A 15346-nucleotide genomic window follows, 5' to 3' on the forward strand; every position below is an offset into this window, starting at 1 on the left:
AGACAAATCTTTTGAATTATGGGAATAATTGAGGAAGAAGAATCCCAAATCAATGGCATAGGTCATATCTTCAACAAGAAAATTTCCCCTTAGAAAAGGTGCACCCATATAGACAGAAGAAGCACATACAACACAAAACATATAACATCAAGAAAAAAACTCCGACAGCATTATCACAATAAAACACGGAGTATGTAAGTATACAAAAGAAACAAAGGGTATTAAAAGCTGCAAGAAGAAAACACACACACAAGTCATTCTAATAAAAAGAACAATTAACAAAGGAAACATTACTATCTTAGACACACATTCACCAAATTCTGGTACTAATTTCATTAACAATATACACTGGATTTAATGAAATAGATTAACATCAAGACATTAATAATAGCTGATTTAAGTCATCAGCTTTCTGCAAAAGACTGGTTATCGGTACAAAAATTAAGCAGAAGAAACATCAGAAGAAAATGACGTCATACATTAATGCGATTCAGAGATATCTGGAGAATAATCCCGAAACACACAAAAAAATTCAAATGAGCATCCCATGGTAACTACTCTAAGAACGACAACACACTTAAACACAAAATAAATATTCATTAATTCAGAAAGATTAAAATAACTCTTTGTATCTTTTCTGAAGGTGAGAGAGAGAAAGAAAGAGAGAGAAATGGAGAGAGTAAAATAATAGTAAGGATATGTTTACCTAAAGATACAAATAGTACATATAAGTCTGCATATGCATATACATGTACAGTTTTTATGTAATTTTCCTACCTAGATTGCAAAATTCCTGCAAGAACCCTAGACTGGGGGAAAAAAACTGTCATAAATTGCATGAGAAGTCACATTTGGAGTTGTTGCTTAGGGTTGTCAAAAGACTCTCAAAACATTAAAGATTGTTGCTATTGATTTTGGTTGCTCCTTATAGGTGGATAATAAGTTCTTATTGCAGAAGACACCTTGCGCTTAAGACAAAGGATCCATAGAAGCTGAGCTCAATCTGACCTGAAAGACTTTCCTGAAGACTAGCTTTCCTGCTAGCAGCAGATACCTTGCAAGGTATAGAGAAGACACCAATGGTCCTACCCAGCTATGATGACTTTGAATTATAACAATAGCCAGCTTGGCATAATAGACCTAAGAGTACGACTGTGGCTCCCTATTCTGGTGGTAACAGAAAGCTTGATAATTGAATTTAAGACCCACTTAACTGGAGGAAAATTATGCCTAGTACTGAAAATCTAGCTAACTATCTGGAGCTGGTGATATTATTGATCTTCCAGGAAAACTTACAATGAACTTTGCTAAACCAGCATAATTTCCAGCTATATTATAAATATTAATTCTTATACCTACAGATAAGAGCAGTGTTCACCATCATAAAAAAGAAACTGAATCTCTATGTACAACAGATGGAGCCTATACAGAAAATGACAACCAATCAAATACAGAGCACACATTATTGTCTGGTGCCCTGCTCCAACTTACATATCTATAACACAGCACCTATTATTAAGGCAATGGAACAACATAGAAAGGGGTAGAAAAATTTTAAGAGTCAGAGAAACAGGAAGTCTTGTGCGAGATTCTCTCTTCCAGAAATGTCAGTGAAGTCACATGCATGAAGTCTCATCAACATGGCTGCCTAAACATGACCTGAATAAGAAATAGACTAATAGACATACTAACACAAAAGGGAGAAAGTGAATATGGTCCTAATCCTAGACAAAGAACTGGAGACAACTAAGAAATACTCAGAGTAGGAGAAGTAGTTTTTCCTAAGGAACAGTCCCCATATTGTTCATCAAATTGCCGGTGGGACGGACTGAAATAAAATACATACAACAAACATTATATGGAATTAGCAGGTTGTATTTATATATTTAGGTAAATATATATATATATATATACATTAATATATATAATGTCTTTGTTTCTTTTTGTGTATTGTGTGCATGTTTCTGCTTGCATGTGTGTATGTGCATGTGTATGTGTATCTGTGTGTGTGTGTGTGTGTGTGAGAGAGAGAGAGAGAGAGAGAGAGAGAGAGACACAGAGACACAGAGACACAGAGACACAGAGAGAGAGAGCAAGGAAAGGCTACAGAGAAGAAGTTTCAGGGAAGAAAAAGAGGAACACATTTTCATTTCAAAACTTTAAAATTAGAAGGTAGCAGTGCTGTTGCATATGGTTTATATGTTGCAGATGACCAAATAAAAGTGAAGAGACTACCCAATCTCTTTGAAGCCCATATGACTACATCACAAGCCAAATTGCAAGACATGGTACCACAGAAGTTGGTGTTTTCCTTGCTAAGTGGAAATCCTGCTCAGGCCCAATAATTTCATGCTGTACTCCAAGTTCTATGCTTTGAATTGGAAGTATTTATCATGAGGCATTGATTGACAGAATTTTGTAACCTGGCTTTGATTTTATACAAGCTTACAGAAAAAAATGATCACTTTTAGTATCATAAGACATTTTGAACTTTGGTCTTTTAAACATGGTGCGATTGTTAACTGTGGCAAATTTTCAAAATCTGAATGAATGCATTTTAGTTTATGACCCAATGGCATGAAAGAGTAAACTCTTTTCTTGGAAATGACATGCTAGAGTTTCAAGGTAGTGGGAAAAAGATTCACATACAATAGAAAATATTGACTGTTATTTGACAGGATCTAAAATAGCTTAGTAGTCAAGCTTCCAAACACTTTCTAGATCAGGATAATTGAGGTAGGAATACTGTTGCTTTGGCTTTGTTGTTTGTTAAAAGTCATTTTCTTCTTTCTGTTCACCAGATAAATCTTGCACTGGCTTACTGCAGGCAGTTGCAGCTGCTGAGACGTAATGATTACGCAGGCTGAGTTAGGGCCAGAGGCAATTTTATAGCCTTCCTCCCTATGTATATGGTCACAGTATTTGGATTTTCTCTTCTATGATATTACTTCAGCCACAGAAATGGTTGGATAAATCCACTGTCTTGAGCTGAACATTCAGGTGCCACTCATTCTCAGCATATTGAGCAGACATGCTTCATTTACAGTTGTTCATTGCAAAGAGGCCTTCTCTGATTAAGGCTGACAGCAACATTGTCCATATATGTAAACACTGAGTCCATAAATCTGTCAATGTTGGCTATGAGAAATAGAATAAAAGGAAGGGTAACATTTTTCTTCTCTGTAGAACATGATATATGCTAAAAAAAAAAAAAATGAGCTTCAGAACATGAAGTAGGATCAAAACCCAGTGCCATTGTCCTTGGCTGTAGTGAGCCGGACAGGATCGCCATTACAAGATGGTGCCGACATCCTGTCTTGTTTGTTACAAACAACTCCATATTTGGCTATGGCTTTGAGAGCTGCGCTCCCCGCTTCCAGCATGCGTGGTGGATGTAGATTCTTGAGCCTATCCCAGTGCGGTCTGGTGTCAGCTGTTGGTGGCAGCCAATCACAGGGAGACCCCTGTGCCAATTCCCTATTTAAGCGGCTGCCTAAGTGTGCCCCTTCCCTTTGCTTCCTGCTCCCCTTCGCTTCCTGCTCCCCTTCGCTTCCTACTGTCTCTCCCCTTCGCTTCCTGCTGCCTCTCCCCAGTGCTCCCTGCCCCTTTGCTCCCTGTCCCTCATTTTCCTGCCCCCTTGTTCCTTGCCCCCATCAATCAAGGGCACTCCAGTAAAGCGTGATCTGAGTGGAATCCTGCTGTGGTGGTCGTTCTTCCGTCACCGGCAAAGAAGTCCGCCGCACTTGGCTTCTCAGCAGCCCTCATTGTCCACCATATTCAGAGAGTCCGGTTTTATCCCATGCTTTTTCAGTCACAGTCCAGCTGGCCTTGGTGAGTTCCCAATGGCTTTGTGGGAGCCTAGCCAGTTTGGATGTTCACCTTCCTAGACCAGGATGGAGGGGGGAGGACTTTGGACTTTCCACTTGGCAGGGAACCCTGACTGCTCTTCAGACTAGAGAGGGAGGGGAAGAGGAGTGGGGGGACGGGGAGAGGAGTGGAAGGAGGGGGAGGGTAATGGGAGGCTGGGAGGAGGCAGAAATTTTTTTTCAATAAAAAAGTAAATGGGCTTCATTCCTTTGTAGTAAGATCTTTTGTAGACTGTCAGCTTACAAAATATATTCACAAATTAAGGTATACAATATATATCAAAGAAATAATACTAATGTCAATTGTTTATTATCAGACCCAATTTCTGTATGTGCTGCATAATCCTAGCTTCATTTTCTGACCTAAAGGGTTGATACGAGCTGCCACATGGGATAGATGGGTTCTCTTATACACTACTTCAAGAAGCTCAATTAGGTCTTGAAGATTATTATGGAGGGATCGGGAAAACAGAAATTCAAGAGAAGGTCCAAAGTTGAATAATCTTCAGCAAGAGCTTTAAAACTGGTAGACAGTTGAATATCAGAAAACAATTGGGGCTCTTCAGTGAGATGATTCAGTCCCACCAGGCAAAGGGATGTATCTACTCCTCAATGTTTATGAGAAGGAGTTTTTGTGCTAACAGATTTATTAATATGTGACCTGTGCAGTATGGAAGAGTCAGCGGAGAGGGACACTTAACGGAGGCTGCGTGGCAGTTTGCTCTTTGGGTCGTACATTGGGAATGGTTATAGTGAGGCCTATGAGACAGAAATATAATGAGGCTTCTATGGAAACTCCTTCAACAAATGGATTTGGCTATTTTGTTTTAATCTGCAATGCAGGTTGTCTTGGATCTGAGCAATGAGGAGAACAATGTGGATCACTATCCTGTTTTAAACCTTCTTGGTTTAGGTCTTCATGTGATTATGTACCCTCACATGTCCGTTGAAAATGACACTCTAGGGGCTGGAGAGATGGCTTAGTGGTTAAGAGCATTGCCTGCTCTTCCAAAGGTCCTGAGTTCAATTCCCAGCATCCACATGGTGGATCACAACCATCTATAATGGGGTCTGGTGCCCTCTTCTGGCCTGCAGACATACACACAGACAGAATATTGCATACATAATAAACAAATAAATTAATTAATTAATTAAAAAAATAAATAAATAAAATTGGCAGAAATAAAATGACACTCTAATTAAGAGTAAAGAAACAATTTAAACTTTAACTGACTGCAATAGGGTCTCTCAACAATATTAAGAATTCCTTTTAATGCAGGGCAGTGGTCGTGCATGACTTAAATGTCAGCAATCGGGAGGCAGAGGTAATCAGATCTCTTTACATTTGCAGACAGCTTGGTCTACAGAACAAGTTCCAGGCCAGACTCCAAAGATACACAGGAAACACTTGCCTCAAAAAACAAAAGGACATAGTTCATCTTTTCACTTTTCATATCAAGTAAAATTTCTACTATACAGCATATTCCAAGTTATTTGCAACGCTTCATTCACCATTTTGTGACTTTAGAAGCAAAAAATAAAACTGAAAGTAGTTTCCTTTTCAAATTAGCCCAGTACATGGTTGATATAGTCAAGAAAAACAGAATTTTAAAGTCAGATGTCTACATAACTAGAGGAACTGGAGAAGATGGGTTGAAGAGAAGTTTCAAAGTTGAACCATCCTTCAGGCAAAAAACTTTATTAACAATGGCCGATGGACCTCAGAGCCCAGCAGGGTCCTCAATAAAATGATTCAGTTTCATCAAGGGAAGACAAATGCTTACACTTAAAGTTTATAAGGTTTATAAGGTTAGCTCGGATGGGGTACATGGGATACTGTCTCAAAGGGAGAGGTACAGAAGAGGAGAAGGAGGAAGAAAAGGAAGGTGAGGTGCATTATCAGTTTGAATAGAGTTTGCTAGTTGCCTTGCCACAAGCACAGCCTGGATGCCGAGAATGGTGGGGGTGCTGGGATTGAGACAAGAAGGCTCCTTTTCAGGTGGTAGAACAGCAAGCTTTATTTTGACTCAGCTAAAGCCTTTTATACCTCTACTACTTCTGAGAAAACTACTGGCCAGAAACATAAACATCCTTGTCAATTACAGACTACAAGGAAGTTCTGTTGTCTGATAGGGGGAGTGGGAGCAGCTAGATCACAAGAGCTAGTCCAAACGTGAAAATAATTTTATTGAAGAACAATTTAAATAACTCTATTATTTTCTCAGTTGCTATAGGGATGAGCTTGAGAACATGTCTCTGAATACTAATAAAATTTAAAATAACTCCTTGTTTTAAATGAGTAATTTATTTGCCACTCTTAAATTTCAAATATTTTATATCTGTTTGTGCATTCTAGTCTCATCCTGTAACTCTTTATTATCACATATCTTTGATATCAGGCATAATCCTTTGAACAGTCGATCCTTTGTGGCTTTTTCTAATAGGCCCATATTAGATATGTTAATGTATCCATATATTAATATGTCTCCTATGTAGGTATTTTAATACTTTTGTCAAGATTTTACTATGCTAGAACAATTTTGTGGTTGTTCTGTTTCAACTACAAGTTAAAGTCCCTATCATCAGTCTATGTAATCTTGAAAACTAGAGCTCACTGCACAAATAGAAGGCAGCTTGACAGGTTAGAAAATGTCTCTATAAAGTTGCTCAGTTGTCCCGAAACTCTTCCAGACAGCTTGGATTGTCTCTTCTTCCTTCAGGTTATTCATCTTGTAAGAGAGGATATCATAACAATTGTTACTGCTTATAAGATGTTATAGAGGGTCAAGTGAATCTACTTGGTCTCAGAGAGTTCCTGAAATTTTTTGAGTTGTACTTTCCAGACTCAAGAAGCAGTCTTACAGGAGAATGTTTTAGTATCCCTCGAACATCCTGAGTCTTAGAGAGCTTTCCTGTAGGATGGAATGTTTTTACTCTCTCAAGATATTCTGAATCTTAAGGAACTTCCCTAAAAGATGAAAGATTTTATCTCAGAGAAAATTGCCACACGAAGGCATCACAACTATCCCTCATTAAAACCTAATGACAAGTGAAAGGTTGGGAGGGTCAATGGTCATGGGAAAAAAGCAGGAAGATGAGCCTTATATAGGCCCATCTTTGGAAGTCTGTTTTCTCCTGTTACGTCACACATGTCTTTTATCATAAATTCACTACATTCTCAAAGAGTATCCATAGGTCTCCATAACCCAAACAAGGAGCAGTGTGTCAAAAATAGACTGCCAAAGAAAAAATTTATAGCATTTTCTCTCAAATTTCATAAATAAAATTTGTAGGATGAAAATAAATAAGCATTCTAATACAAGTTGCACCTTGTTATCTTGGTTTTATGTAGGGGACTACCCTAACAAAAACCACTTCTTTCCAGGGTAGACGTGTGGGAAAAGGGAAGACAAAACTCACATGACAGCACCAGGAGGGAATTTCAGTGATTATTCAGTTCCAGAAATCACCCTCGTTTATTTTCCCAACAGCTTTGATATGAAGGTAAAGCAGGGGAGCAGGTATTACTTCGTTAAAAATCTGTTGCCTAGGTAGCTAGGTGACTTAAGTCATGTTTTACTCAAGTCCACTTGGTAAAGAGGAGGAATAAAACCTCTTTCCTGGGTGTCCTCATAGTTAAAATGGAAGGAGCAGATTCGTATTAGCATAGCCTGACCACAGAGTTACCCAACTTCAAAAGAGGCCAGGCGACAACATCCTGTGTCTGGAGGTGCAGATTGACAGTTAGTCTCTCAGATTCGCTGACTGCCAGACAATGTAGGACATGATCCTGCATTTCTCAGCCCCCATAGTCTTAAACATTTATTATCTGCCTGAATAAGTATTGATTGGAGCTTTGTACTGATAACACATGATGGGCCTTATATATTGTCAGCTAGCAATATAGGGTGATGGTTTATTGCTCATGAGTGAAGTCACGCCTTTGGGCCCAGAGTGCTTCCAGTCAGAATCCAAGGTCTGTATCAGTTTTTTAAAGGTGGATACATTCTCATCAGTGAGTAGTCCTTCTGCTTCCTGGAGATGTAAATTTATGGACACTAACACTTTATTTCTCATGTCATTAGGAAGTGTTTCTGAATATGAACTATTCAACCTCATTGGGGTCCAAATGAGTAAAACTAGCTGAGTGCTTCATAGGAATGTAAGAGTTTCAACAGAGGTCAAAACAATCAGGCTAGCATTTGAGACAGCAACCTAGGAAAAATAATGGGTGGATGGGACTACCTTCTGATCTTTGAACTATTTTAAGAAAAGACCCTCATGCCAGGATTCCTGACAATTTTATTGCTGTTGAGGCTATCGTATTTCTTCATCAGTCTGCATATAAGTATGCAGAAACTTAAAATTGATACCAGTGGAAGAAAATGTCATTTACTCATTTATTTCCTGAAGGATCGCTACAGTTTGAGCCAATTGGGTTACAAAGTTTTACTTCCTATGGCAGTCTGGAGGTGGCAGAGCACATTGGCTTATTGTTTGTTTTTTTTTTTCTTTTTCTTTTTTTTTTTTAATTGAGAGAAGGAAGAAAAAAAAACAAGTTTCCACCTCCTCCCAGCCTCCAGTTTCCCTCCCCCTCCTCCCACCCTTCTCCCCCTCCTCCCACCCTTCTCCCCCTCCTCCCATTCCTCTCCCCCTCCCTCTCCAGTCCAAAGTGCAGTCAGGGTTCCCTGCCCTGTCGTACGTCCTAGGTCCTCCCGTCTCTGTCCATATCTAGGAAGGTGAACATCTAAACTGGCTAGGCTCCCACAAAGCTAGCACATTAAGTAGGATCAAAACCCCATGCCATTGTCCTTGGCTTCTCATCAGCCCTTATTATTCGCCATGTTCAGAGTCCAGTTTTAACCCATGCTTTTTCAGTCACAGTCCAGCTGGCCTTGGTGAGCTCCCAGCAGATCACCTCCACTGTCTCAGTGCGTGGGTGTACCCCTCATGGTCCCGACTTCTTTGCTCATGTTCTCCCTCCTTCTGCTCCTCATTGGAACCTTGGCAGCTCAGTCCAGTGCTCCAGTGTGGGTCTCTGTCTCTATCTCCATCCATCACCAGATGAAGGTTCTCACTCAGAATAGTGTTTTGGAAATCAGTGTTTCGGTTTCTCAGGAAATTCGGGATCAACCTACGCCTGGACCCAGCAATACCACTCCTGGGAATATACCCAAGAGATGCCCTATCATATGACAATAGCATTTGTTCAACCATGTTCATAGCAGTATTATTTGTAATAGCCAGAACCTGGAAACACCTAGATGAACCTCAAAAAAAGAATGGATGAAGAAAGTATGGAATATCTACACATTAGAGTACTACGCTGCGGTAAAAAACAATGACTTCTCGAATTTTGTATGCAAATGGATAGAAATAGAAAACATTGGCTTATTGTAAGAATGAATGAAGTAAGCTGCTGATATACTTAGCCAACTACTTCACAGGAACCTTCCTAGGTAGAGTTCCAAGATGATGATATTGAACAGGAACTCAAGTGAGAATATGCAGTTGAGTGGATTTTCAAAGGCAAATCTTTAATGTGATAAGCTAATAACTCCTAAAAATGGGTTCAGAATCCGTCTTAACCTATTGTTATTGCTATTATTGTGAGGAGACACCATGACCATGGCAACTCTTATAAAGAAAAACACTCATTTTCAGTTTAGTGGTTCAGTTCATCAACATAACGGTGTGACAAGTTGGCATGCAGTCAAACATGCTAGAGAAGTAACTGAGAGTCCTGCATCTTGCAGTCAACAAGACTACTGCACATACATAAACCAAGAATTATATCATATTATCCTAGATATGAGGTTATTTTAAATTGTCATGATATTAAGAATGGAAAATTAGAAGTATTATGTTAAATACACATGAAGTGTAATCATTCTTCCTTGCAGATGACTTATGAACATATAAACTTTTCTTTAATATATTCATGTTTCATTAACTCTCTCATGTATGCACATAACTGCACATAATTAATCACAATGACATTAGACCTGATTAAATATAAAGAAAGTCATAGGTGGTGTTGCCATACTCTGCCTTATGTTTTGATAGTTCTTATGGTCTAATGTCTCTTTACCTGGTTTCCACACTGGGGAATCAAATGGCATTTAGCTATGCATTGTCTAATTTGTACAATATTAGATTTTAAGTTTTGAAATCTGATACAAATTATTGTCTAACCTCTAACAGGTGTTTTAGAGATTTAAGGATATGAAACCAAATATTTTAGGTCCCAATACCAGGGTCTTCCAAAAGGACCTTCTGGGTAAGACACTGGGAAACTGAAGCATGAGTAACAAGGTAAGAGTGATAGGAAGGCAATTATTTCATTTTAGAAAAGTCAAAAATAAAGCCAATTTTTAAATATTTTTTTTTGCTTGAAAGAGAATGAAATATGAGCTGGCATTGTAATTTTGTATTCCAGGAACAAAGTGTGCATTGTAAAAGTATCTACCTATTATGGGAAGCATGTGTTCTTACCTCGATTTTTAGAGATTCAATTTTATACCTGTTCCCTTTTCTAAAGCAGAAGTTTTTAAAAACCACTAAGAAACATTAATGATCAATGACATATTGCCCATTAAAAAAAGTTCACACTGTTTATCATACAACAATACAGCATCTCGTTGTTTTTTCACAACCGGGTTTCTCTGTAACTTTGGAGACAGTCCTGGAAGTAGCGCTTGTAGACCAGGCTGGACCCAAACTCACAAAGATCTGCCTGCCTCTGCCTCCCAAATGCTGAAATTAAAGGTATGTGCCACCACCTCCCATCAACAATACAGCACTATAATTGTATTCCTGGATCAATACAGCACTCTGATTGTCATGGTTGTCTTAGCACAATACTCAGGTTGTCCTGGTTGTCCTAAATGTCATAAAAAGACTTGTGTCAGACTTAGTACATGTGTTATTTATCATTTTCCTTTCTGAAATACTTCATTTTTGAGGAAACCATATGCAGGCCTTATATTTTCATCATTTACAGGCTCCTTTCTTCTTCCTTCACCTCCTGCTTTGCCCTCTACCATATATATCACATTCCCACTGAGTCCAATTTTTGTTGTTTGTTAAATACACATGTTTAGGGCTGACAATGGAGGATTGGATAATAGATCAGAAAGGTCTTCCTGGAGAAACCTGGCACTCCCATTGTGATAGCCATTGATTGTTCACAGTTTTCTCGATAGGAAGAGGACTCTGAAATTTTCCCATCTATGATGACAGGACAAATGGTGCTGTCATTACACTGGTCTTATTTAGGCAATCCTATTGGTGAGATTTCATGGATGCAAGATCCCTATAAAATATATAAAGCACCATTGTCCATCAAGCATGCTGGTCCCCTGGCTCTTATGCTCCTCTGATATATTTTCCAAAATGTATCCATAGCCTTTGATTTAGAAGTTGTGCTGCTCTAAGTCTACTTATTGGCCTTGGGCCTCCAATGATCATTTATTCTCGTTCTTTTTGACAAGCTGTGGATCTTTGCAATATTCTCCACTTGCTGCAATAAAACATTTTGATGAGTTGTGAGAGCTACAGTCACCTGTGATTATAAGCTAGTAAATAATTTAGAAATTATACTTGTTTTCGAAAACAGCAGTAGGAGGCGCTACTTCTGGGGTCTGTTTTTTTTCTCCAGTCCTGGGCAGCTGACTCACTTTACAGTACCACACATGAATTTCTTACCTCTCAGTTGGCCTCAAATCCAATTAGACTTAGATTTATCTTGATTACACCTAAGATAAAAGTGTCACAATTTTGCTATTATGGATATCTTGCCATGCCAGTCATTGTTATAAGCCATAGGTCTAGGCTGGCCTCGAACTCGTGATCCTCCTGCCTCTGCCTCCTTCAGCAAATCCTACCGGCGTGCGCCACCACAACCGGCAAAAAGTAACTGAAAATTCAATTTTATTTTTTTAAATATTTATTTATTTATTTATTTATTATGTATACAATATCCTGTCTGTGTGCCTGAAGGCCAGAAGAGGGCGCCAGACCTCTTTACAGATGGTTGTGAGCCACCATGTGGTTGCTGGGAATTGAACTCAGGACCTTTGGAAGAGCAGGCAATGCTCTCTTAAGGTCATGCTCAACTTCCTTAGCAATCAGGGAAATGCAAATCAAGACAACTTTAAGATACCATCTTACACCTGTCAGAATGGCTAAAATCAAAAATACCAATGATAGCCTTTGTTGGAGAGGTTGTGGAGAAAGGGGTACACTCATCCATTGCTGGTGGGAATGCAAACTTGTGCAACCACTTTGGAAGGCAGTATGGCGGTTTCTCAGGAAATTCGGGATCAACTTACCCCTGGACCCAGCAATACCACTCTTGGGAATATACCCAAGAGAGGCCTTATCATACAACAAAAGTATATGCTCTACAATGTTCATAGCAGCATTGTTTGTGATAGCCAGAACCTGGAAACAACCTAGATGCCCTTCAATGGAAGAATGGATGAAGAAAGTATGGAATTTATACATATTAGAGTACTACTCAGCAATAAAAAACAAGGACTTCTTGAATTTTGCATACAAATGGATGGAAATAGAAAACACTATCCTGAGTGAGGTAAGCCAGACCCAAAAAGAGGAACATGGGATGTACTCACTCATATTTGGTTTCTAGCTATAAACCAAGGACATTGAGATTATAATTAGTGATCCTAGAGAAGCTAAATAAGGAGAACCCAAAGAAAAACATATAGGCATCCTCCTGAATATTAACCTTCAGCAAGCGATGAAAGGAGACAGAGACAGAGACCCAAATTGGAGTACAGGACTGAAATCTCAAGGTCCAAATCAGGAGCAGAAGGAGAGAGAGCACGAGCATGGAACTCAGGACCGCGAGGGGTGCACCCACACACTGAGACAATGGGGAATGTTCTATTGGGAACTCACCAAGGCCAGCTGGCCTGGGTCTGGAAAAGCCTGGGATAAAACCGGACTCTCTGAACATAGCGGACAATGAGGACTACTGAGAACTCAAGAACAATGGCAATGGGTTTCTGATCCTACTGCACGCACTGGCTTTGTGGGAGCCTAGGCAGGTTGGATGCTCAACTTACTAGACCTGGATGGAGGTGGGGGTTCCTTGGACTTCCCACAGGACAGGGAACCCTGATTGCTTTTCGGGCTGGGGGGAGACTTAATTGGGGGAGGGGGAGGGAAATGGGAGGCGGTGGCGGGGAAGAGACAGAAATCTTTAATAAATAAATAAATTAAAAAAAATAAAAATAAAATACTAACAGACTTAAAAAAAAAACAAAAAACAAAAAAAAAATAAGCCATAGGTCTGACAGTTAATAGGAATATTGATTACATTTCTCCCTAGAGATTTTGTGTAGCCTCTTCCAATACTATGAAAGTCCTCAGAGAGGAAGATTCCAGACCAATTGCTTCTGAATTGCTCCAGGCCCTAATCTGAAATGTATGTCTTCAGACACCTTATCTTCAAGTTCTGGGAAGCAATCAAGAAAAATGATTAGAGTCTATATTGTTTGAGAAGAGTTAATGGCACCACACCCACAGCAAACCAACAACTAAAAGTGAAGTTTTCCATTCCTGCACTTAATATTTTGATAACAGTCTAGGATTCCTGATGCTAACAACATTACTACATTTGCGAAAACCTCTTCCAACTTACTGGACACATGAGTATGCATGAGTGTGCATGTACTAATAAGCAATCCTATATGACAGTGTTTCTATACAGATTCCTCGAGTGACTTTGGTTCCATTTGTTATTTTGGAAAGAGGGTAATGGGAAAAAAAAGTAGGAAAGTAATGGATGGCACTATCTTTAACTTGATAATTAAAACAAACATATGATATTCTTAGATATTCAGTTTCTTCCATCCACAATGTACTCTATGTGTTCAATTGAAAACCCCTTCTCATTGTCCCAGCGTCATCACATGCCACATCTGTCATTCATCCACCACTCAAATAATTCTCCTGTAATTCCTAGCATCACCTTTAAATGAAAACAGAAGGTGCAGCTCTCTCAGGTACACTACTTTGGTCTTGGATGATTATTGCTGGGAGGCTTTAAAACAATTTAAATAATTCAATTTAATATTTAATATTTAAAATACCCTGATGCTTTGATCACTTGATTACAGATTTGTACCTATATTTAAAATCTCTAATTAGTATGTCTGCTATTGTTCTTCTGATTCTAGGTCATCCAAAAACTAAAATCACATGACAGTTTCCAGAATCTGCATGTGAAATCTTACAGATATTGATGACCTCAGGAATGGTGGTCATAGTGCTTCCTTGAGAGGAAGGAATGTAGATGCATGTACTTATCTACATTTTAGAGCCTTTGTGGACTAGATTCTGATAACAAGCTATTCAACTACTTCTCGTGCTTATGAAAGGCCTGTGGACAATTAAGATGAACCAACTGACTGCCTTAGCAGATAATATCACTCAGGTTACTCTGTCAATTCTGAGTCTAACAACTCATTTGCTAATCTTCTATTTTCCTAGGGACATGTGTAGGAGGAGGGTCTTGTCTATCTGCTTCCCAGGGCTCCGGTCAGTAGAGTTTGTTAGGTGCACTACCGAGCTATTTAAAAAATTAAATGCATGTGAATATGTTTATCAACATTCTTTAAAAATTTTTCCTTAAATGATATCAAAAAATATTTATAAGCTGTCCAAGTACTTGTATTGGCTTCTTTGTTGTGAAGAAAATTCTGACTAACCTCTCGCTAACCAATGTTCTTTTTTTTCTTTTTTTTTTTATTGAGAAAAGAAAAAAAAAACAAGTTCACACCTCCTCCCAGCCTCCCATTTCCCTCCCCCTCCTCCCATCCTTCTTCCCCTCCCACTACTCCTCTCCCCCTCCCTCTCCAGTCCAAAGAGCAGTCAGGGTTCCCTGCCCTGTGGAAAGTCCAATTTCTTCCCCCCCCCCCCTCCGTCCATATCTAGGAAGGTGAACATCCAAACTGGCTAGGCTCCCACAAAGCCAGCACATTAAGTAGGATCAAAACCCCATGCCATTGTCCTTGGCTTCTCATCAGCCCTCATTGTTCGCCATGTTCAGAGAGTCCGGTTTTATCCCATGCTTTTTCAATCACAGTCCAGCTGGCCTTGGTGAGCTCCCAATAGATCAGCCCCACTGTCTCAGTGGGTGGGTGCACCCCTCGTGGTCCTGACTTCTTTGCTCATGTTCTCCCTCCTTGTGCTTTTCATTGGGACCTTGGGAGCTCAGTCCAGTGCTCCAGTGTGGGTCTCTGTCTCTATCTCCATCCATCACCAGATGAAGGTTCTATGGTGATATGCAAGATATTTGTCAGTATTGCTAGAGGATAGGGTCATTTCAGGTTCCCTATCCTCAGCTGCCCAAGGAACTAACTGGGGACATCACCTTGGGCTCCTGGGAGCCACTCTAGGGTCAAGTCTCTTGCCAACCCTAAGGTGGTTCCCTTAACTAAGAATTTTGC

This window comes from Microtus pennsylvanicus, chromosome 12 (assembly GCF_037038515.1).
Source record: "Microtus pennsylvanicus isolate mMicPen1 chromosome 12, mMicPen1.hap1, whole genome shotgun sequence".
NCBI lineage: Eukaryota > Metazoa > Chordata > Mammalia > Rodentia > Cricetidae > Microtus > Microtus pennsylvanicus.